This window comes from Cibotium barometz, chromosome 7 (genome assembly GCF_041138505.1).
Source record: "Cibotium barometz isolate CiBa-2024 chromosome 7, ASM4113850v1, whole genome shotgun sequence".
Taxonomy (NCBI): domain Eukaryota; kingdom Viridiplantae; phylum Streptophyta; class Polypodiopsida; order Cyatheales; family Cibotiaceae; genus Cibotium; species Cibotium barometz.
The window spans coordinates 28,496,129-28,521,294 of NC_141052.1; the positions used below are offsets into that span (position 1 = coordinate 28,496,129).

General features: G+C 42.9%; 1 pseudogene; it reads left to right on the forward strand.

Moving 5' to 3' along the window:
- The first annotated feature begins 21,858 nt into the window (after positions 1–21,858).
- Positions 21,859–24,000, forward strand: LOC147636855 (uncharacterized; annotated as a pseudogene).
- The last annotated feature ends 1,166 nt before the right edge of the window (positions 24,001–25,166 follow it).

Sequence of the window (25,166 nt, forward strand, 5' to 3'; positions counted from 1 at the left end):
ACCAATCCCAGTTTACCTCTCAACTCCTCCCATTTTCCTTTCTCTTGACTCATTAGAATTGTACTTCCCCCACACCTGTTTAATAGTCTCTCAACCATATTAAAATCACCCAAAATGATGCAAGGAACCTGGATGTTCAAATTGGCGATCCAATTCCACATCTTACTCCTAATCTTATGATTATGAGCCCCATAGATGTTAATAAACCAAACTCTTTCCCCCCTAACTAGGATTTCTACCACAAGAATCCTACCATTAGGATGATTGGCTATAATAATGGGGTTAAGATAATTTCTAACTATAGTCATAACACCACTATACCCAGTTTTCACCCCCCCCATACATCACAACCTAATCCCTAAATCTATCTCGCCTTAGAATATTACCAAAAAGATTATGTTCTTGTATAGCCATAATAGATAACCTCCATTCTTAACTAACCTCCAAAAAGAAGCATTCTTTTTTATATCCTTAATCCCTTTGACATTCCATGTATAGCATGAGAATTCTACTGACTTATGCATGACAAAGTACTATATAAACTTCCTCACCTTCCCTTGGTGACACTTCCACCTTCTGGATCTTCTTCCAAGCTTCCTCAACCTAATAGTTGAACCTTGGAATAGTCATCTCTCAGAGGACTATAAGGATTTGAGTACGTTAAAGGGCTCAAGCTACCTTGAGGTTTATTTTCTTTTCCTTCTCCCCTCGGACTAGCATGGTTTTTTCTAGCTTCCTCTTAGGCTTGCCTAACACTAGTCTCCCCTTTTACTCTAACCCACTCCCCTTCAAATTGACCACCTCCCCCATCCTGCAATTTATCTTTACCTTTTACTTCTTTCCCCTAGCTATAGCAACTGAATCTGTCTTTTTAGCATTATTATCAATTGTCTCCTTTTCCTCCTCAAGTTTACCATGTGACTGTCCTACACAGTTTTTGGCTATATGTCCAAAATCCTTGCATTTAAAACATGCTCCCGAAAAAAGGACCAAATTTTAGAACCAATTCTAATATTCCCAAATCCCGTAAATCAACCTCAATAGTTTTCAGGATTTCAATAATAGTATTCCCATCATGTAAAGGTGAGTAAGGTGTATGCAGGTACATGCATGTAAATGTGCATGCGTAGAATGTGCGCACGTGCATGTGCGAGGAGTATAAGTGAATGTGCATTTGTGTGGGTGTGAGGGCATGTTTATGTGTCGATGTAAATGTGGGGGCACGTGCACACACAAACATGTGTGAGTACAATGGTGTGTGCACACACAAACATGTGTGAGTACAATGGTGTGTGCACATGCGTGGGTGAAAATGTGACGTGTAAGAGTGGGTGCACGCGCATGAATGTAAGTGTGCGAGTGCAAACGTGAATGGGAAGAATGTGTATGTGTACATGGGGCAAATGTGTTAATATATATATGCACGTGCATGTGCAATGGGTAAATATGCATGCTTTTAATTGGTTTTTGATGATTCTTGATATGTTTTTTGGATTTTTGTATTTTTATCATTTCTGGTGAAGGTGATGACATGAGGCAAGGGGGGCTACGTTACATATGTACACATGGGCTCAGGTTCGAGCTTACTGGCATACACTTAGCAGCAGAAGCAGCCGAGGATGAAGGATCATTTTCCCATCCATGACGAAATCTTGGATGCCAATGTGGGTTGACTTTGCTGGTGCGCTTGATTAAGTTATCTTTCTACTTCTAGGTTGAAAGTTGGTGTTGTGGCGGGGCATACATGTGTTGTGGGGTGGTGGTGATCTTTTTGATCCATGAGGTTACTTGTCAGTGCCACATAAATATGTGCATAATTCTCAGCACCATGGGTGCTCTTCGTCTCAATGGGAACAAGGACAGGTAGGGCCACTGCACATGGGCAAGGTGTTGCCTCTTGGTGCTCAAAGTCTACAGGTTGTTTTAATTTTTCTGAAGGTGGTGTTGGCACAAGAGTCGAGGTTACTCTCCATTCCTACTTAAGATTTGGAATTGGCATCACGAGGCATTGATTTGGGTCTCCACACCCACTTGGATTCAACATTTGAGGGTGCATTTGCAAGGGTCCAAGGAGGATCCAAGGTGTGGGTTTCTTTGATTTTAGCACCAGATATGGGGGTATCCTTCATAGAATGCTTGTGCTTTTAGATATTTTGTTGAGATCCAACACGTGTGGGTTTCTTTGATTTTAGCACCCAAATATGGGGGTTTCCTTTGTAGAATGCTTGTGCTTTTAGCCGTTTTGTTGGGATCCAACAAAGCGTAGAATTCTGGGGTGGTACTAGGTAGTCTTACCTGGATCTTCTTCCTTCCAAGATTGTGTAGGTAGCGAGGTTTTTGGGAACCAAATGGATGAGTTCCCTTCGTGGAAGCCCTCAGCTTCTAGCAACTTGATGGGTATCCAATGGGGCTCGGGGTTTTGGTAGAACACTGTTGCATGGGACTCCCACTTGTCTCCACTCATGGCTGGGCTTTGGGCCAAATGGTGGTTTGAGATGGGCATTGTACATTCCTTGTTCTTTCTTGGTGACCTCCTTGAAAGGTTACTGAGGTTAAGGTTTGGGGGGTGGTCTTCATCTTTTTGGGTGAGATTTAGGATCTCCATAATGGTTTGAGGGCTGGTCTATGCAACAAGGCGAGAGGGTTATTTAGTGTCAGAGGTTACCTGAGGTGGTGGTTTGTAAGTGGAGTGGATGAGGATTGGGATGTTGATAGGTTTAGGGTGGTGTCCTTATCCACTAAGGGTACAGTAACCATTCCAAAGGGGAGCTTGAGTGTCGTGAATCTTCTTTGTCATTCTAAAATAATGCAGTCCGTGTTTGGGATCCATACACTCCTAAGGATGATGCTCTCTTTCAATATACCTATGGGGGTCACATAAAACTTTCATAATGCAAGTTTAGATCCAATAAGAGACTTTTCTTCAAAATAACGTACGATCATGGATTAAGAGTTATTTGCCGCCAGTAACAGTTGTTGCTAAAGGTTTAAGGGGTAGGTGGCCTAATGAGGTCCATGTCTCCCAGGACACAACAATATGGCTAGCCCCAGTGTCAACCAATGTGGGCCACATAGCTAGGTGGTCCTTTGGGGGAAACTTGAGCTCAAGGCAAAAGGGCTCCACCACTAGTTCTGTCTCAAATATGTCAATCACAAATAGGGATGTAATTTTGGCACCATTTAATCGTGCCTCGAGTTTCTACAACATGAATTCAGTTCTTAGAAATAGAAGGATTTGGGAGGGGCTCATATGCTTGATTCTCATCTTCACCATCCAATATCTTGTTACTCTACAGATATCAATCGACGTGATGTGAGATTATGTGTTGCATGCTCTACAAATATCAAATGTCAGACTCATTGGCAAGAATGCCTGGATCCATGGGATTCCCTATTTTCAAGTTTATTTTCAAGGATTGATTACCCTTGCATATGTAAATGTGATTGGTTTTCCCAATCACATTTACAAGTTTATTTTCAAGGACTGATTACCCTTGCGTATGTAAATGTGATTGGTTTTCCCAATCCTAAACTAGCCTTACGTCTCTTATGTAAGGCCTTCCGAGGATCCTTGTCTATGGTCTTTCTCTTTGAAAGTCCATCAGCACAAATGTGTGGTGGAAGCTTAGCTCAAGGGTCTTAAAATTTTTCCATCTTGCAAGATGCCTAAGGGTTTGGTTTTCTTCTCGTTGTGGTAAGCTTGACCATGAGGCTTGTGCCTGGTTCCTACTTCGTACTGCCTTCTACAAGTGGTGGGCTTCCCTGAGCCTCCCAATAATCCTTGGTGATTAGTCTCAAATTAGCACCACCATCCAAGATTGCAAATACCATCGTGTTTCTTTATAAACGACAAGTGACACGACATTCATTTCATCACTTTCAAAGTAGTGTCTTGCCTTATTCATGGGAACTTTTGGCTGTCCTATTATCTTGGGAATGGAAGGAGAGCACTCACTATGGCACAACTTATCCTTTTATCTTGGGGTATGGAAGGAGAGCACTCACTTTTGGTTGTCCTTTTATCTTGGGTATGGAAGGAGAGTGCTCAGTTGGGCACGACTCATCCTCCTCTTCGGGTTCAAGTTCAACTATACGGCCTCTTAAATTCCCATTCATCCAGTGAGATAAGTCTCTCCAAAGTTGAGAATTCCCTTGTAAAAGAGAACTTATTGAGAATTCCCTTGTAAAAGAGAACTTATTGAGAATTAGATTTGTTAGGATAAGGAGTTTGTGAGGCCTACTATCTCGCTATTGAGATATTCATGCTCACTTAGTTCATACTCACTCGGAGGTGGGCTTGGACCTCATAATGATGTATGTTGATCCTTCCCTGGAAGGTGGTACCTTGGATGGGGCAAAATGAAGTTGTCACACCTATCACATCGGAGAAAATCTGCGGTGACTATGATGATCCATGGTAGGCCAACTTTCACTCCCCACATGACCTAACACATCTAGAAATGTGGAATCTAATTGGATCGGGTCCAAAAGTATGTTGGGTATTATGGAGTTAGTTTGGAGTCTAGTGTCTTTTGTGGTGTGAATACTCCCTTATTTAGGGTCAAAAGACAAAGGCCTTGGAGACTATAAAAGCATGTACTTGGGTCCTTTATTAGTATATATGAGTACCATTCAAGTTGTGTAATCTCTCTCTCATACTTGAGCTCTATTGCTTCTCTCTCTCTCTCTCTCTCTCTCTCTCTCTCACACACACACACACACACACACACTCCACTATAATGATGATATTTCATCCTCCATAGCTCCTTGTGTGATCATGTGGATGCCAACACGGTATCAGAGCTTGGGTAGCCCACCATCGCAGTGCATTTTCTACATGTGAAGCGTTGTGTTTCAATGATACAACCATCATCGACATTGTATGTGGTTTCATGTTGGTGGCTCTGAACGTCTCAACTGATAGCCTACAAAGCTACATTTTTCTTTGTGAGCTCCACCACCTAGCCAGCTGTCGCACCGCGCTCAGCTGCCCGAGAGCTGAGCTTTTCCACCTACGCAACCGAAACCGGGCGGCACTGTTGTCAAGGGCTTCGCCAGCTGCCCGTGCTGAGCCTCCTTCGCCGATTTGTTTGGGTGGCTCCCGCCCCATTGCCAACTCCCACTTGTCATCACCAACAACCTGACATCATCACAAGGAAGGTACATAGCCCTTAAGCTTCTCGTATTTTGTTAAGTACTCTGTCGTGCTTCTCAACAAAAGCCAGCACATATTTAGCACGTGCAATTTACATCGATCATATCCAAATCCTTTTGAGGTAAAGAGACATGGAGGATCTCATTCTTCTCCTTGGGTCCTCTTCCCTGGTCTTCTTCGTGCCAAAAATGATTTTAGACATCAGCACTACAAGAACAATCATGAAGCATTTGCTCTTTGCAAGTAATAGTCCCACACTTACCCATCAAGTGTCGAAATCTTGGAAACGATGTCAAAAAAGGAGCTACACCGGCATCAAGGGGTGTTTCTTCCTCTACTTCTAAGTTTCCTATTTTGTATGAGTGAAGGGTTCTTTGCCCAGGTAATCTCCCAAAATATGAGTTATTTATTTTGGATCCTTTTTTATTTTTTTTCGTACACACCCGGGGTCCACTCAAGTGGGTGGAGCCGATTTCCCCTTACAACAATTAGCCAATTATCATGGTTGGGCAAGGGCCACGTACCATCGGGCAAGAGCCACGAATTAGGCATCCCCCATGACCACCGCGAGATGAGTCAAGTGCTGGAACAGCGGAGGGGTCTCGTATGGATCCTCCTATCTCGGGTGATCCACCACCCGAGGAGGAGGAGTCACTCGAGTGTTCAAGGGGCAAGAGCCTGAGCAACCAAACACATCAAGCGAGCATAGGTGTCCCTTTATAACATGAGAGAGCCTAGTGGGACTTGAACTCATAACCTAGAGGTTACAAGTCACAAGCTTTGACCACTACACTAACTCAGTTGGGACGATCCTTTTTTATTTTGTAATGCCTTATTTCTATAAAAGGCTCCTCTCCATCATACCCTTGTTTTTTCCCTACTTTAGGCAAGGGGGGTTTCTTGGTAACTGTGTAACCATTGAGGACTTGCATGAAGAGTATGGCCTCAGTTTGGGAGGGAAAAATAATAACATTTTTGAGAAGCAATGCCAGCTGTCACTGTTCTCAACACATAGCCACTCCAGCGATGGTAAACTTCACTTGAAGTCTCCCCGCCGACGGCGGCTAGATTTATTTTTGCAGACTATGCTCTTGCACATATATGTAGTATCAGGAAGTGGCCACAAATTATGAGGTTAATCTCTCTTTTGCACGAAGATTCGCTTTTGAGAAATATATTGTGGCATCTAAGAGTCCAATAAAGAAAGCACATCACAAAGTTACATGGGCAGTTTTTGTAGAGAGTGTTTTATATTGTGGCCAAGAAACCTGGGGGGTTTGGACAGAAAGAAGCCTTGATGGAGAAAGGATAATGGGCCCTACAACATCATTGAAGACCCGGCATCTACCTCTTCCTTGAAGGGACTCGAGCAACATTGAGATGGTTTTGAAACATCTTTTTGGCATATCCTCCTTGTTACTTCATGGATTAGAAAATCATAAGACATCTAGGTGCTTACATCGTGGCAACCTATCTTTGATAGCACAGGTTTCAGTAGAGCACAAGATGCAGATACATCTGCTAGTAGAGCACATTCTCCCAGTAGGAGACATGGTGAGAAGTTGGAGAGATAGGATGGAGAGCCTCCAACTAGGAGTAGATATGGTAAAAGCTTACCTTGGATGAGGAAAAAGAAAAGTGGCAAGAAAATGCAAGTGTCCATAAACTTGTTGTGGGTGTGCAAGATGAAATTGAGGTGTTAACGATAAAGTTGCAAAGCTTGAGAGATTCTCTTGCTCCAAATGCAGATGGTGTGCACATGATCTGGGGCTGGAAATCTTGGTGAACAAGAGGCATCTTCAAAGACTTAGGGCCAATGAAGGAGCGCAAGACCATAAGTCCCTTCCTAAGTCTACATAGGTTAGGAGATTCCATGCCTATTCAATGAGCTTACCTTGGATGAGGAAAAAGAAAAGTGGCAAGAAAATGCAAGTGTCCACCATAAACTTGTTGTGGGTGTGCAAGATGAAATTGAGGTGTTAACGATAAAGTTGCAAAGCTTGAGAGATTCTCTTGCTCCAAATGCAGATGGTGTGCACATGATTTGGGGCTGGAAATCTTGGTGAACAAGAGGCATCTTCAAAGACTTAGGGCCAATGAAGGAGCGCAAGACCATAAGTCCCTTCCTAAGTCTACATAGGTTAGGAGATTCCATGCCTATTCAATGAGCTTTCCTCTGATTCTTCTTATTGATTTTTTATAGAAGTTTAATAATCAAGCCTATGATAAGTGACTAAAACTACATATCTTATTATGCTTAAATTTTATGAATAAGAAACATTAAGAATCCTCTTTCATTCTTACCTTTCTCTATATATGAACTTGACCCTTTGATTCATCTCATTTGGACTAAGGAGTCTTTCTGAAAAAGGGTTGACTCTTATTTATAACATAAAAGAGTTCAAGCCTACTTAACCAAAATTCCCCTTATGAGATTCATAAACCAACCACTCATATGCAAGGAGAATCTACTTGGCATATGTAAGGAGAATCTACTTTGAGATAAACTTTTATAAGATCAACTACCGGGAATTCTCTCTTATTAGTCCTAACATACATAAGATCTAACAATCCTTCCATTAAAGTATACAAACAAGATCAACCAATGTAACAACCATCATTATGCTTTTGGCGAATCCTAGCTATTAAGACCAAGCTTTTCTACTTTTATGAAAGAGATTCTTCTTACATGGATACTAATATAAGAGACCTACATGAATTCTTCTTACATGGATACTAATATAAGAGACCTACATGAATTCTTCTTACACGAGAGACTTAGCCTCATTTCCTTGCTTCAATTTAAATCCATAAATTTAAGAACCACGAATAAGAAATATACCTTTTCATACCATTAAAATCCACATAAGAGAGCTTTATCAACATTCTACCAATTATAAGACCTAGCCATGCCTTTACAAGCTAAAGTATAAGATATAGCAGGATTGCATAAAAGAGGTCCATACTTCTACTAAAGCATAAGACCTACCATCTTCAAGATTTCACCCAAGACTATGCTTCTAAGAAACCTAATATTTATCATGATTATGAACTAATAAAGAGGTTTGTCCTTTCAAGAACATCATTGAATCTACTTGATTCTCAAGCCTTGGTCCATGGATATGAGATTAAAGCTTTAGATGGGTCTACTTTAATCATCTTTATCATAAACCATCCCATTTATTTAAAGAAAGATTATATCTTCTCATAATATTTATAAATTAAAATCATGTTAATCATTTATCTTTTTGTGACATCTATCCTCTTTTATGAGTAGATGAATCAATGCAAGTTATCATATGATAAAGCATCAATAGTTTTAATAGAAATCCATAACTCTTATTTAATTAATGTAAGCTATCATATGATAACAAAGCTACCATATGAGACAACCAAATCCAAGTGATAGGTAAGCAAATGGTAGATGGTATGTACACAAAAATCTTAAGAAGAGGAGTTAACTCATAGAAAAAGAGAAGGAGAGGTGGAAGCAACTAAAACATAGCATATAATTTCACATACAAGCTTGTGCCACTTAGCAATGGTACGAAATAGAAGGGGGAGGCAAACCTTGAGTAAGAGAGAGATTTTCTTGATTGGGGTGGAGGAGAAGGAAGCCCCACACATGTAGCAAAAAGAATAAGAATGAAAATCACCCAAAATAAGGGAGAGGTGAGATTTATTTTACAGTAAAAAGTAGAGCTTCATTAGTGTTAACGATTTACATAATCCATAGATTAAGCCCATGTATTCTATTTTTTTAAATTGATACATAAGATTCTTTGAGTCTTCAAGATCATTGGTCCCTTTTTTTCTAATCACTTTAAAAACTTATTTAAAGTCCTTGTTTAAGGCTTCAAGCTCATTGGGCCCCTTTTATGCATCACATAAAGAATGTAAAGAATGACAATGTAAACTTTATAAATTATTTTAGTTCTAACTTAAGGTCCTTAAATGAGGCTTTAAGCTCATTGGGCCTCTTTTATGCATTACATGGAGAAGGAAAAAGTATGATTCATAAATTCTTTTTAGTTGACATATAAGGTCCTTTTTCATTGGACCTCTTTTATGCATCACATGGAGAAGGACCTCTTTTATGCATCACATGTATGATTTAGAAATTTACTATACTTGACACATAAGGCTCTTTGAGGCTCCTAGCTCATCGGGCCTCTTTGATACATCACTTTAAAAGTTCTATATAAGGTACATGGAGAAAACCAGTGCAAGCTTATTAGGCCCCTTATCTCTCATCAATCACTATTTCTTTCTCCTTTTTACTTAGGTTTATTTTATATTTATGCATGTGCTAAGATATCATAAGGTTATTTGAACCTTAAAAAAATACTTTCCCTAAGGTTTAAGCCTCGTAACATATATCTTACCATTTAAGTATATTTTCCTAAGGTTTAATTTAAGCCTTTAGGGATAATAACCTAGGTTTGTCTAGTTTATGAAAATAACTAAGGTTTCTTTAGCTACCCCACTTCCTTACTTTTTTAAAAGATTTCTCATTTAAACTAGGTCACACCTCTTTCCCTATTTTTGGAGAATCACTTACTCTTGGCACTACATATAAATTCTAGTTGGGAGGGGGGAGGAGTCACGTGTGGAATGACCCTTTTTGAATTATAGTTGTATTTAATCCACATGAGTTATTTAATAACTCAATAATAATCTTTGGCATCTGACTCGGATCTAAGATGAGTTTTATCCCTTTTTCTTCATGTTTCCATGGGGCTTGGGTGACCGTACATGAAAGTTCATGTGTCCCTAAGGCAACTAAAGATTCCAATTATTTATGTGGATGATTGTATGAGTTTGGGAGTCTATAAACCAACTCATATTAAAGTTTCCATGAAGTTTTGTCCCATACTAACCCCTTAGAGAACCTTTTTTTAATTACCCTAATATTACTTGGATGAGTTTGGAGGCTCATTATCCATTTTGATACTTCCTAAAATATTTTGATATGTTAAACGACCCAATGTTGGTCCCAATTGACCATCCTCTAAGTGGTTTACTTTATGGTTCCATCTGTAACTAACTCGTATCTTCAAAATATTTTTCAATTAAGGTTCAAATTAAGTCATATTTTTATATACGAGCCTTTTTTAGGGTAAAAAAACAAAGGCCTTGGTTCCTATACAAGCATGTACTTAGGTCCTTTATTCATATATATGAGTACCATTCAGGTTATCTAATCTGTCCCTCATACTTGAGCTCTATTTGATGAACTCTCTCTCTCTCTCTCTCTCTCTCTCTCTCTCTCTCTCTCTCTCTCTCTCTCTCTCTCTCTCTCTCTTACACACTCCACTATGATGACATTTCATCCTCCATAGCTCCATGTGTGATCATATTGGATGCCAACAAGGTAGTGGTTCCAGAATTGGATCTTTTTGCGACCTCTTGAGAATGGTTATGATCTCGATCAAGTCGTTTGGTTGGCATGAGATTCCCTAATTGCTTTTATGATTGGCTTTGGGATGGGTTCAAGGATCAGCTCAGGCAAGGTCAGTGGTTTGTACTTAACCACTTGCTCAAGTTTTGGCTCTAGTTTAACGTGCACCTTTCTTATACCTTGTACACTTAACAAGTTAAGGCTCGTCAAAGTGGTTGATACTGTAGACACCACTAGAGGTGACTATCACTTTTTTGGGATAATGCTTATACCCATATGAATCATATTGCTCATATGACTCATAGCTCTCCTATTCTAGACTCTCAGTGTCCACTAGAAAAGTCACTGAGTATTGTTGTAATGGTGTAGCTCCAAGAGGAACTGGTTTGGGGTGGTAACACTGGGAGGGGTGTGGCATTGGTGGCGATCTGTACATACCTCTTAGTACAGGGTTTTAATAATTGGGCACATGATTATGAACCGATTGTTGGTATGAGTGGTAGGGCTAGTGGTTGCTTTGGCATCGAGAGAATACGTTGTGGTGTCGGGTTTCCCTATTACCAACAATGGGTTGTGTCATATTTCTTGTGGTGCTCACAATGAGCATGATATTGTTGTTGGACACTCTAGACCTCAACATTGGACACTCCATGCTTATATGATTCTAGTGGTAAATTGCACACCAAACCATGTCTCTCCATGGAAATAGATGTTGGTGTCCTACTTGAGGTGCTTAATCGAGGTTGCCCTTGAGGTTGGCCTTTCCACTACTGGCCTAAAGGGTTGTGTAGATTTTCAGCCAACTTGTCTATGCTCATGTCCTTGACTAGGACTCTAGCTGGTGTTTGTTGGGACTCTTGGCCGACATGGAGGCTTTGGATAATGTGTCTTCTATCTCTTTGTTCGGGTGGATAACTTCTACATCCTTGTCTTGTATATATTATCTACTAGGTCTATTGCCTCACAGTTGCACTCATCAAAGATGTAGTGCCTAGACATATATAGATGATTGATGAGAGAGGATATCTAGTCTCTAGTGGGTGCTACACTCATACGGAGATACTTGGTCCTAGAAATGTAATCATGCATTACTTCTGTGCAATAGGGCTCTATGTGGCTCCACTGGAAGAATCCCACTATGAAAGTGTGTCTCAAGACCTTGTAGGTCTGACCTTTTCAAGTGGGTTTAGTCACCTAAACCATTGGCCTACTTTGCTTTCAAGGCAAAGTCCTGGACACATCTTGGTGGAATCATCAATTCATTCCATTGCCTTGTAAATTTGATCAAACTTCTCTAGGTCTCTAGTTTTATCAAATTTGATCATCATCCTTGAGATATGGAATGGCTTGGTTTTTCCCAACTCTGAGCTTATAGGTGCTATGTTGGTCACAACCCCTTCCCATTTCAAACACCATCCTAAGCATTTCCTTCGACATAATCATGTTATAGTGAAGTATAAGGAAGTGGTTGCATGAAACCCTTCATTTTAGGGGTTGGAATCTCTTGCCTATGGGGTTAGGTTGTGTAATTTTCAATGGAAATTGTTCTCCATCATCCTAGAGTTGAGGTCTAGAGGCTTATTATGGTTGAGGACATGTGTGAATGCCCTTCTGGATCTCTATTTGATAAGGTAGTCCCTAACATTAGTTCCTTACCTCTCCCTGTGTTCCCTATTCCTCATCCCGAACAGAGAAGACCTGGTTCCATGATTGCATTGTGTGCGCTCCTTGGGTATTCCAATAATACATGAACAAATTATGAAAAAAAATATTAAAAACATGAACAAAATCAATAATCCCACTCTACTTCAACCTAATGGAGCCCACTGCTCATATTTTTGGAGTTGATTCCACTCCTAATCATAATTGCTAGGCTAATTCTTAGATTAAAGTAATGAAATATAAGTCTCGTGGGCTCCAATTTCATGCAAATCACTAAAAACCAAGGTTTCGTCTTACCAAAATAAATAATCTCCAAATACCCTAATGCAAAATAAACTCCGAATGGAAATCAAACACATAAACAAACTCATCCAATGGCTCCAAAACCGTATGGTTTTTTGGAATGTGACCTCCTTATCCACAACACCAAACAATATTGGGTAATCCCAATAGCTTGGAATGGATGAAAAAACGGAGATAAGATCTAGGCATGGTGGTGCCAAATATGTTCAAGTCAAGAGCTCATCTTAGCCTTGCCAAAGCATATGTCGTTAGATCTTGCCTTCTAGCCATAAATGTAACTTTTCATTATTGTGGGGGTACATTAGCTCGTCCTTTATGTCCTCACTCCATTGTCACATTGGAATACTCCTTGCCAAAGAGGCCAAGGGAGAGCTCTTAGTGCCTACATAGAGGTAAGAAGAGATGGTTGTCTCTCACAAAAAGCGAGAAAAGAAGAAGCTAATCGAAGAGGGAAACCTGCAATCAAATCTATTCAAGCATGCATCCATCTAGCAAGCATGAAGTCAAAAGCATGCAAGAAAGGAAATCTTAGAAGCTAATCGAAGAGGGAAACCTACAATTAAACGTATTCAAGCATGCATCCATCTAGCAAGCATGAATTCAAAAGCATACAAGCAAGGAACAAGAGGGAAAAAGGAAAGCTCACAAGAAAACTATTTCAAGGGAATGATTATGTGTTGCTTATTGTCAAAAATGACTTAATATATAAATGACTAGTTTTCACACTATGCTAGACAGACTTTAAAATGTTATTATCAAAAGTGACATATACAAATGACTAGTTTTCACACTAGGCTTGCCAAACTAGTCGTAAGCAAATATGTAAACTAATTCCATGGCTTTTCCTATTTGAAATGGTAAGGGTTCTTTATATGTTCTAGCATTGTCTTAAAAAGATAAGCATCTATTTGCATGGGTAAGATGGCAAAGTGCCTTATGTGAGTGAAACCATGTTAACCAATGGAGTGGTTAATAGCATTATGCAGTGATATACAAGTTCTCTTAAGGTTCCACACCTGTGGCAATGTGCCAGTCCTCTCATGAGGTTCCACACCTAGTGAAGCACACTCATGTTAGATCTTTTGGTGGTCACTACCCTGAGGAAGTGCATATTTCACTCTGGCATATGGTGGCCTAGTATGTTCAAAGGCAATAAAGCACATGTTCAAAGCTGTGGGACATTTGCCAACGATGTGGACCCAAACCCCCACCCACCAATCCCCACCCGCCCCCTACAGGTCTCCCTTGCTTGGTCTTTATTTGAACAATGAAGAAACTATTTTGTGGCTCTTATAGCTTATCCCAATAGGTGTCTCGCTACATCCTTATTGCTACTTACTATGCCAGCAAGTGGGCAGAAGCACAAGCCACCAAAGATTCCATTGCCTGAGATGACCACTGATCGGGGCTCCACCTTGAGGAAGTTGTCGAGATGCTTTCATTATCTGACATGAATGACAAGCTTTGACAAATTTGATAACATCTTGCTACATCTGAGGCCAAAAGTATGTAGCAGACAAAAGCCGATATGTCTTGTTGATACCAAGATGAGCAGCATAAGGAACTTCATGATACTCTTGAATGAGAATCTTCCGCAATGAAGTATTGTGAGGTACACAAATGCGATCAGAAAAGAACAGCAACTCATCTATGATGGTGTAGGCTGCAAACATGTTCATTTATGCAGGATTGGGATTAGAAGATTTGAGAGCACGAAACGCATCTCCAAAATCTCTATCAGTCAAATACTCATTTTTGAAACAAGCAGGGATTTCCATTTGCACATCTGTGATGGCAAAATTAGTGGCTCGAGGCATGCGGCTCAAAGCATCTGCAACCACATTCTGAAGATCAAGAACATACTGGATAATCGTGTGGAAATTAGCCAAGAATTCAACCCATCGGCCTTGTCGAGAGTTCATAACAGGTTGAGTGAAAATGTACGTCAGAGATTGATGATCTATACGTACAACTGAATCTGCTCCAAGAAGATAATGTCTCCAAGTCCGATAAGCATGCACGATTGCCAAAAACTCCTTATCATACACAGGATACCTGCTTTGAATGGCTAAAAACTTTCTACTGTCAAAAGTAATGACACGATCATTCTGCATCAAAACTCCACCAGAAGCACGATCTGAGGCATCTGTCATTTCATCAAAGGGCTAGGTGGGATCTGCAATGGCCATGACTGGGGTTGTCGTCAAGGCATGCTTGAGATCATTGAAGGACTGCTCAGCTTGAGAAGACCACTGAAGTTTGTCCAGCTTTGTCAATTTGTCAAAGGGGCAGCAATCTCTGAAAACCTATTCACCTTGCTGTGATAAAAGTTAGCAAGTCCCAAGAAAGATCGAACATCTGAAATGGTGAGAGGCAAAGACCAATCCACAATCGCCTAAATCTTTTTAGGATCTATTGTTGCAATCCCATTAGCAAAAATGATGTGACCAAGATATTCCACATGGTTTCTTGAAAAATTCGCTCTTCTTCTTGTTTGTTGATGTATAGCATATTGGTGCGTAGCACTTCAAAGACAATCTGTAAATGCTCTTTGTGATCGACCATAGATCGGCTAAAACCCAGAATATCATCAAGATAAACGATCACAAACTTGTCCAAGTACGGCCCAAAAATTTCATTCATTAGGGTCTTGAAAGTGGCCAAGGCATTGGTTAACCCAAAAGGTATGACCAAGAATTCATAATGGCCATATTTTGTTCGAAAGACTGTCTTGTATTCATCACCATTGCGGATACGAATTTTAAATCAATCTTGGAAAATACCTTTGTACCAAGCACTTAGTCGAACAACTCATCGATGCGAGGCAAAGGGAATTTGTTCTTGATTGTCAGCTTGTTGAGAGCACGGTAATCAATGCAAAGCCGCATTGATCCATCCTTCTTTTTGACAAGCAAATGTGGGGCTCCGAAGGGACTTTTGCTAGGATGGATGTGACCTTTGTCCAGCAACTCCTATAATTGCTTTTGTATCTCCTGAGATACAGAGTAAGAAATACGGTATGGAGCTCGGGTTGGAGGAGGTTGACCTGGGATAAGATCAATCGGGTGATCCACAGGACGACGAGGAGGCAATATCGTCGGAAGATCATTCGGAAACAGATCCTAAAAAGGCCTGAAGAAGGGTTGCTCCAAGTAAGCAGTTGTTGATGATGACGAGGCTTGAGATTGCTCACTAGTTTCTACTTCAATCTCCCGTAACATGACCAAGGATGTTGTACAGTCACGTTTGCGGACAAGGCGTTTGACTTGCAGGGCAGAAACAACAATGATGGGTTTGGCACTGAAAAGGCCACGAAGTTCTAGCTCTCGACCATCATGGTATAACTGGATTGAATGAGAACGAAAGCTGATCACTCGATCATATCGATATAGCCAAGATTGTCCTAGTATCATGTCATAATGTGACAACGGCATCACTGAAAAGTTAAGGTGATCTTGGTAATCTTGGATCTGGAACTGAAGCTGTTGCACCTTTTTGTTACAATTAAGGAAGGAACCATCAGCAAGCTCTACTTGAAAAGCATCCACAAAATGTTGGGTCTGTAAGCAAAGCTTGTGAACCAAAGAAGTGCCCACAAAATTAGTGGAACAGCCACTGTCCACCAGCACATTGATGGGATGGTCACCAATGAAACCCAGAAGACTAAGGACCTGCTTGGAAAGACACAGGAATAGGGTTGGTACTTTGGCCATTAAGCATCAGGGTACTGACAACTTCAGAAACGCGAACAGAACAAGCTATTTGTTTGTTTTTGTCTTTCATAGGAGGCGGGTCATGATCGGCAAGGTGGCAATTGTCCACCTAAGAATTGTGCCGAGTGTTGGAGGGTTTAGGGTGCTGAGGACATTCATACCACCAGTGATCACCAGAACAAATTGTATAGAGGCCTGGACAACTAGGTTGGGATGGAGTGGCAGTCAATGAAGAGGTTTGCTGTCCTGAAGTGGTTTCTCGCTTGAAGTTGCGCCGATCATTGCTACGATGGTCCTGTTGGGACCAATCTTGGTTTCTGCTGTGCCAAAGGATTCGATCTGAGAGGATCTTACGTTGGATGCGGGAGCTTGCCCCCAGAGAAGCGCGACCGGAAGGACTATTGTCCAAAATATGGTCGCCGAGAGTTGGGTTGTCTAAGATTGGGACGCTGCGGTTGGCTAAACCCATTGGGTCGATTCCTTGCTGGTAAGAACGAGCGCCGGAGGAAAAGTTCCTAGGAGGAGGACACCTATAATCACTAATGTGCTCGACATATGAGATTACTTCATCCAGGGTGGCAGGATTGTACTTATGGACTTCGTCTTGGATCGTGGATTCAAGCCCGTCAATGAAGCTGTGAAGCTGGTCAGAGGGGTTGAGTGTCCCCTCGAGAGCCAATTTTTGAAACTCTGAGATGTACGCGGCCACAGAGCCAATTTGACTCAAGCGGCGGAGAGAAGACCTGGCATGAAAGTTTGCATTTGCAGGCTCAAAAGCCTTGCGAAGAGCATGCCGAAATTTATCCCACGTCGGAGTACACTTGCCATCTCAAATCTTGCGCCACCAAAGGAAGGCGGTATCTTTCAAGAGGGTACTGGGCCAATGCCACCTTTTTGTTTTCGGGCAATTCGGTATTTGAGAAATAAACCTCCATCTTGTAGAGCCAGTGAATCGATTAACTGCTTATCGGCGGGCCATTGTAGGGCTCAGGTAACTTGATATCCATCTTTCTTGGCTGTGCTGTGCTGTGGTCATTAATTTATACAAAAGTTTGAGTTCAACATTGTCTACCTCGGCGGTCGCATCGGGAGGAATTGAAGGATCGTCCTACTGGCCCATCGAGGATGATGATGATGATGTTGGAGAACGCGAACGACGCGCTCACTGCTGTGACTTCCTGGATCCCTCACGCTGGTGTTGGTGCCGTTGTTGCATGTCTTCCATTTGTGATCGCATTGATGCCATACCGTCGAAAAGGGCCCGTTTTGCAAGTCCTCCAGCTGTTGTTGAAGAGTGGTCATTTGCAAGGCCTCCATCTGAGGATCGGCGGGTGGCACGTTGTTGTGCAAAGTCGACATCCGAAGAACTCAGAGAGAGTACTGAGGTGAAGTAGAAAAGGTCCACCTGAAATGTAGGATGGAAGGAACAGCTGCTGGAGAGACGGGGTCCTCGTACTCAAAGTCGGGGTCCTCCACTTCCTCGGGATCATCCTCGGAGGTTACTTCGTTTGCTTCCACTTCTTCGTTTGGTTCCGTAAAGAACTGGTCATTGGAGATAATGGAGTATAATCGGGGGACGAAGATCTCACAGTAGAATGTTATAGGAGGGCGCGTGGAGGAGATATTGCGAAGGCCATCCACACTGCACTCTCGAAGAAAGTGTGCCAACTGAGGGTACCGTGACAGAAAGTACTCAAAATGAGTAAGGTGCAGTGGCTCGCAGGTTGTGAGGAAAATAGTCCAGATCGCCCAAGTGTAAGGTTCGGTTACATGCTGGCTGCTGACATGTATGCGGTACACCTGTGATGCCGGGGCTACTAGGATAGGAGAGTCCGAGAGACTTGGAATCCACCCAGCATCGGTGGAAAGTGGCATCGATTCCGGAGTGGGGGCACGAGGAGGGCTATGTTTGGGAAGAAGAGCCTCGGGGATCTCGTCGATGTAACTCAGGTAGGAGATGTGCATGTCGGGCTCCTCTAGAAAGTTGTCCATGAAGCATGCACATAGATGGCGAGGGCGCACAGACGGTGTAGCGTGGGCAGAGCCGAGAAAACCCACTAACCACCGGGAGGAAGATGGTCGCTGAATCGTCGGGGAGAGGGGGAGAACGTGAAGATGCCGGGGGGAGGTGGTTGTAGCCGAATCGCCAATGGACACAAGGGTGTCGGTTCACACTAGCACACACCCATTTTTTTTTTTTGGAAGATTGAAGACCCATGTGTCAATGTTATGTATTAATATTTTTTTTTAATGGTGTAAAGGTGACGGGCCTACATCGCGTAGCCGCCGGAGGAAACAAAAGGTGCGCCGATTTGAAAAGGCACCGCCAGCGACGAGTAAGCGAACAGGTGGATGGCGGTCGCTAACGAGGGGCTCAGGGCCAGCAGCTGCACGAAGCAAGCGAGGGGCTCACGGCCTGTAGCGCAAGAAGCGAGGAGGGGGGGTTGCTCCATATTCAGCAGAGAGGGGGGAGTTCATGCCATGCAGCGAACGACTACCACCACCGTGAGGGAGGTTTTACGCCAAGTCCGCCATCGCTCCAACACATTTGTGGGTTGTCAAGGGGGGAGAACGCTGAGTGAAGAGGCTAAGTGGCCCGCATAACCCATGAGGGGAGGGAAAAAAAATTATTTTACATCACCATGGGCAAAGCTTTACGCCAAGTCCACCATCGCTCCACTGCTTAACACCGAGAAGAGGGGTGGACGAGGGAGTGCCGCGGAGAGGGTGAGGGCTTCACAACCCACGGGTAGGAAAAATTTTGCTCTGATACCACTGTGAGGATTATGTTGTTAATCCCTCATGTTGTGTACTAATTACTACTTAAGTACTTAACTTAGAGAACAAGAACCTTCAGGAGAACACTTGAGAGAAGATTGAATTGACTTGATTAAACTGAGTACAATAGGTCTCTTGAATTGAATTGATTAAACTGAGTACAATAGGTCTCTTATATAGGAGATGAAGAGACACATTTGAAGAGGCATGTCCTTTGACAAAAGGACATGACCATAGACGAAAGGTAATGATGATATTAAGTAAAATGTTTTCACCATATGGGCCAATTAATCAACCATTGCTCTCAAGTTTGGATAAATCTTGCTAAGTATCAATCATTTACATCCTCTTGAGGAGTCCTGTGGTGGTTGATTGCATGCTTTTGGAAGCATTTGTTGCCTTGCTATTGGTTATTGGATGCTTCAAATGCTCAAATGCAAGTAAACGGTATGCCATTTTGGATGTGTTGAATCATTGGAGGTGCTTGGTGGAGCATAAGTCCAGGAGGATATTTGTATATTGAGCATGAGTCACGTTTAAATTCATTGGGTAAGTGATCTCAACTCATCTATTTGAGATTCATTAACTCTCCACATCACTTTGTATTACACCTTTTATTTCTAGCACACTAGTGATGTGTGAGGGTACCCCGGTATATGAAGGAGAGACTAGGGGGAGCATGTCTTAAACTCACTGTGTCGTGAGTGCCATGGGAAAGCCGTATGGTGAGGGATTAGGTACATGGTGGTGAAGAAATGGCCCAAACTTTTGCCCTTGAATTATAAACTTGGGTAAAGGGGTTGGAAGAGCATGGCCTGGGAGATCGACAAGCTTCAACGCGCTTTACCAACATACATTCTCAAGGTAACATCAAGACAAATCTTGTGGCAAAATGATACATGGGTGAGGTATTGCTGGACTTATGCAGTAATTTTGGCTTGGTATTGGTGGACACTTCTGCAGTAATTTTGGCATGCAAAAAGTGCACTACTTGCTCAGTGTGGTCAAATGCACTGTTAGGGTCAGAGGCAAATTGCCTTTGCCCGACCGCCCATGCCTTGGGCAGGCGCCCACTGATGATTGTACCTTATACATATATATACTATAGTGTGTATAGGGGGTAGCCAATTTTGGAGGTCTCCCCACCCACATTCTGTGTCCCTCTTCTCCTTCATCTCCTCTCTCACACAGCACAACATCCGCACACACCCCGAGGTCCCTTCAACTGGTATCAGAGCGTGGAGTGGGGCATGTGCGCAACGCACGTGTGCGTGGTCGCGGCGGTGACGGACGGAGCTCGCAGCGGAGCTTTGAGAGCTGTGGTGTTGCGAGTGCAAATCTGCAAGAGCGGAGATAGATCTGCGAGCCTGGAGCCTTGGCGGCGCTTCCGGCATAGCCAGCGTGGGAACACAATTTATAGTGAGGCTTATCCATTAGAGAGGAGCTGTGAAGTCGTGAGCAGGCGTGTACAGGTGGAAGGAGTTGAAGTTTTGCACTGTGGGCTATAGAGCTTGCAGTGGAGAGAGAGCAGAGTCTTGTGTATGCACGCTACACACACACACAGATTAGCGCTTGTTTTCAGCCGCCGTGAGAGAGAGAAAAGGGCTGCCGTTTTCAGCCCGTGAGAGAGAGAAAGAGCTGCCATTGCTGTGAGCTGCATGCAGGTGTGAAGGAGTGAAGCAAGCCTTGCTTATGGGTTGTAGCTCTTGCTAGAGAGAGAGCAGAGAGCTTGTGTAAGCATTCAACACACACACGCAATCGGCGGGCACCAGCGTGAGAGAAACGCTCAGCTATCAGCGCTCCAATCAGCGTTTTCAGTCGTGAGAGAGAGAGAGAGAGAGAGAGAGAGAGAGAGAGAAAACCTGCTTCTCTCCACCAGCATACAGAGCAAGTGGGAGAGAGAGAGAGAGAGAGAGAGAGAGCTGGTGTCATACCACATACAGAGCAAGGGAGAGAAAGAGAGAGAGCTCCACGCATTTCTGTCTGCAGCAGCAGGTGGCAGCTTTCCTGCTTAATTAATTTCAGTCCAGGCACCAGGTACAAGGCTCCGGCCTTGCATTATACCTGTTTTCTACTCTTCCAGGTTGCAGGGCGAGTGTAGCCATTCGGCGGCTATGCTCATTGGCATGCTTTGAGCAGTCACATGTATGTCTGTGTGGTATGCATGACTGACAGGGTTTGTCAGTGATCTTGCTTAATGCGGTATATGCATTGAGCGTATGTGCGTGTTCTCTCCAGTTATACAGGTTCTCTCTACAGGCTTCGACTCATGTATGCGATTGCAGTACACATTGCTCATTTGTGAGCATTACAGGTCTCATTTGTGTGCATATGCTCTACGTGAGCGGATTTCAGTCTCGCAGGTCTTTTATTTGCATTACGGATTGGTTACGGATTGGCAGACATTTTGAGCTACGTTGCTCACATGTATGTGACTGTGGATATATGTGCATGAGCTTGAGTTACGCTCTTAGAGACAGGTACTGCGGTTTGGACACAGATTTGCAGAGGTTTATGCACGTATATTGAGTGTGGTTTGATGCATATTGGATGCTCATGGTCTTGAGCTTACAGGCAGTTGCTTGGTTATTGGGTTTATAGCCGTTATACTGTCGGAACTCTGGCGAAATGTTTCCAAGAGTTTTATGCGCATTGGTTGATGCGATCTAGGTTACGATTGCGATAGCACCCAAGGTTTACGTGCGGTGTTCTCTGCAGGTGGGAGATTAGTGCGTGTATGCATCGATACCGCACATTGTGAGCTTGGCGAGATTAGCTCACGGGTGAGCATGGCGATTCGCTCACAGGATTACAGGATTTCATAGCGATTGTCTCATAGATTCACATCTCGTTTTGCCATATTTGTAGACAATTGGCATGTGCTTTTGGACAGCGATTTGGCCTTCTAGTTTGCTACGTTGTTCTCATGGCAGAGACAGGTGATCGATCAGATTGTGACCTCTCACAGATGCGCATGTTTGATGGGTCAGACTTTGCGGCATGGTGAGAGTGTATGCTTGATGCATTGACACAGCGAGGGTTGCATGGACCATTGAGTGGTGATGCAGGTAGACCTTCTAGTATGTCTGATGACGATCAGTGGTGGCAGGAGCTAGATAAGTTGGCATTATCTACGATCCGCTTGTTCCTTGTGGAGTCTATTTTTGCTCTTGTTATGCATGAGACGACTACGAGAGCATTGTGGCAGAGATTACATGAGATGTATGATGGATTTGAGTCATCACTCATGTGAGACAGAGGCATTCACGTATACGTCGACAGGTTACATGTTGGCATTGTGGTCATTCGACGGCGTTGTTTTCATCGTATGCGACAGCGCAGGAGACATGGTTGTCTCAGAGATGCAGTTAGCTCAGTTGATTTGATAGTTGAGGGAGTAAATGCAGTGTCTGAGTACACGAGTGACGGCGATGTCACATTTGCTTTGAGTTATGCACTAGATGTTGTTATGCATGAGGATCATGCACTTCCTTCGCAGTGGTTGCTAGATGCGGATGATACGTTTCATGTCACATCATGTCGTGAGTGGTTTTGTAGCTATTCTAGTGGAATGCTTGGCAGTGTGCACTTGTTTGATGGTTCAGTGCATGACATGGTTGGTGCAGGAGATGTGAGACTGTCATTGTCGAGTGGTGCATCATATTTGCTGGACATGTGCGATATGTACCAGACTTGAGAGTGAGATTGATCTCAGTTGGTCAGCTCCTCAGAGATTGTGAATGCCAGATTTCGCTTCGAGAGCGATCTTTTACGATGCAGTTGGGTTCGCTGGTCATTGCGAGAGGTGCCAGGGTTGACATGATTTACCCTATGCAGCACGTGGATCAGGTACGAGACGACATAGTCTCAATTGCATTACTGACATGTGAGGAGCGCAAGACAAGACATGTCTCATTTGCGAGTACGCTCTAGTATGCTCAGGAGACAAAGCATGTAGCTGTGCAGGACATGTCAGTAGACTCTGTGGAGATACAGGTAGAGCGAGAGTGCTCTAGTGAGTCACAGCAGGATGAGATGTCAGATATAGATGCTGAGACATTAGCTCTGTGATGCAGTCATTTCTTGAGATGCTCGAGATTGAGCATGATGCTGTGTAGGATATATTTGCAGGTGCAGAGGTAGAGTGGGATTGCTTTAGTGAGACACAGTAGTTGTTAGAGTTTGTGCATACAGAGGTAGAGCGGATCTGCTCCCTACAGACACAAATTGACAGGATTGACTTGACTACTATTATAGATGTTGATGCGGCATCTGTGACACAGTCTGACTTTGATATGCTCATGCTAGAGGCTGATATGGTTATGTCAGGACATGTGGATCCAGTCCTTATGGATGTCAGGGAGGTGACGACCATCCCGGAGTCAGCTATTATGCAGTCATTCCTCACCATGTTTACAGCGAGCATGAGGATTCAGTTGTGTAGGATTTGTCTTCTAGTAGACACCTAGAGCAGCACCCTTGCTCCGAGGTTGCACAGCAGGTTGATGCGTCTTTTGTGGACACTCAGGAGATGCATGGGGTTGACATGCCTAGTCAACCAGAGATGCCTATTGCGAGGGACATTCATGTTGATGCATGTTCAGTACGGCTAGCAGGTTTAGCTAGTGTTGCGTCGACATTTGGTGGTCTCATGTACGAGACGTTGATCTCGAGACCGGATTTAGCAGCTTCAGTGGGAGCATTTGCTATCAGTCTTTCGGTGTGACACTGATGCTGGCATAGTGCCGCATGGGGAAGTTATGCAGGTATTGCATACATACTTGCAGTATGTCTGGTGGTGCATGGACTTACACGGGAGCAGGACAGCCGGATGCACACGATTATAGACCATCTGTGGGCATTGGGATGAGTGTGGTTCTCACTCATCAATCCTGTACATTAGTCATTAGACTTGGTTCTCTTATTCAGCGACATATTCGCCTCTGAGTGGGAGAACGGCCAAATGGCACAAAAAATTTTGGAATCGGGTATTGCATGCTTGGTCAACACACATAGTTGACTTTTTCATAAAAGTCAAAATAGAGAGTACTTTCACTTTGACTGAAGCAACGAGATTCGTTGTAGGAACAGTACTACTCATCAAAAGCTTACCAACAAGCTTCTGCCAACAAAATTCCAACCTCATTTTAGGGTTTTGGAGCCAAATTACTATTTTTAGCAGTGTTATATAAACCCTAAAATAGAGAATACTAGGGCTATCCAAAAAAATATTTTTCATGTATATTTGGATACTACACAACAAGAGCTATCCCCATAGAGCCATAGATCGCCAATTTTCAACACCATTTGCCTTCTACGAGCCATTTTCTATTTTTGGCATTTATGCCAAAAATAGAAAATAGCATTTATTGAGCCTTCTACGAGCCATTTTCTATTTTTGGCATTTATGCCTAAGGGGCGTCCATCCAAGCAAGCGGTGGGACTTCAAGAGATAATAGAAGACTGGGAAATGGTGAATGAGGATCATGTAGAGGTGATTGGTGAAGAGGACGTGAATTTCAAGGGGGGCAACAATAATGCAAGTATGACACATAGGACAAATCATGTGTAAATTGGGCCAAATTTTATAAATGTGGCCAATGCATCAAATCAATTAGGAGGAGCAAATGCACAAGCGATGCCTGCTATGACAAATGACATGTCACAAATGATGATGATGAATGATGAGAAGCATGATGGAAACCATGATGCAACCACTTGTGGGGAAAGCATGGTCCAACCAATTGTGCAAAAGATTAGGGGCATTTTTTATGACATAAATATTAGGGATGAAGATAAGGGTGGATCATCTCAACATGTTTGTCAAGCTCATGTTGAAGACAAAGAGAATCATCACCAAAGTTTTCATTCTACTTATGGTGCTATGCGTAACCCGATGTTTCCGTACACACCCAATGAATCCAAAGGCCAGGGTCATGCATTTCCAAACCCAAGGAATGAAGGCTCAAGATTCCCAAGGAGTGATGCTCATATTCCATTCAAGGGGAATACTCATCGAGGCGGTGCTTCAAGACCTCATGTTTTGAGAAAGATCTTGATGATGTGTTTGAGGATAACAATGGTTATGTGGATGGGCCTATGCATAGGTGTGGGGTGACCGACATGGACATGGAGATGAATTTAAGGGTGTGAA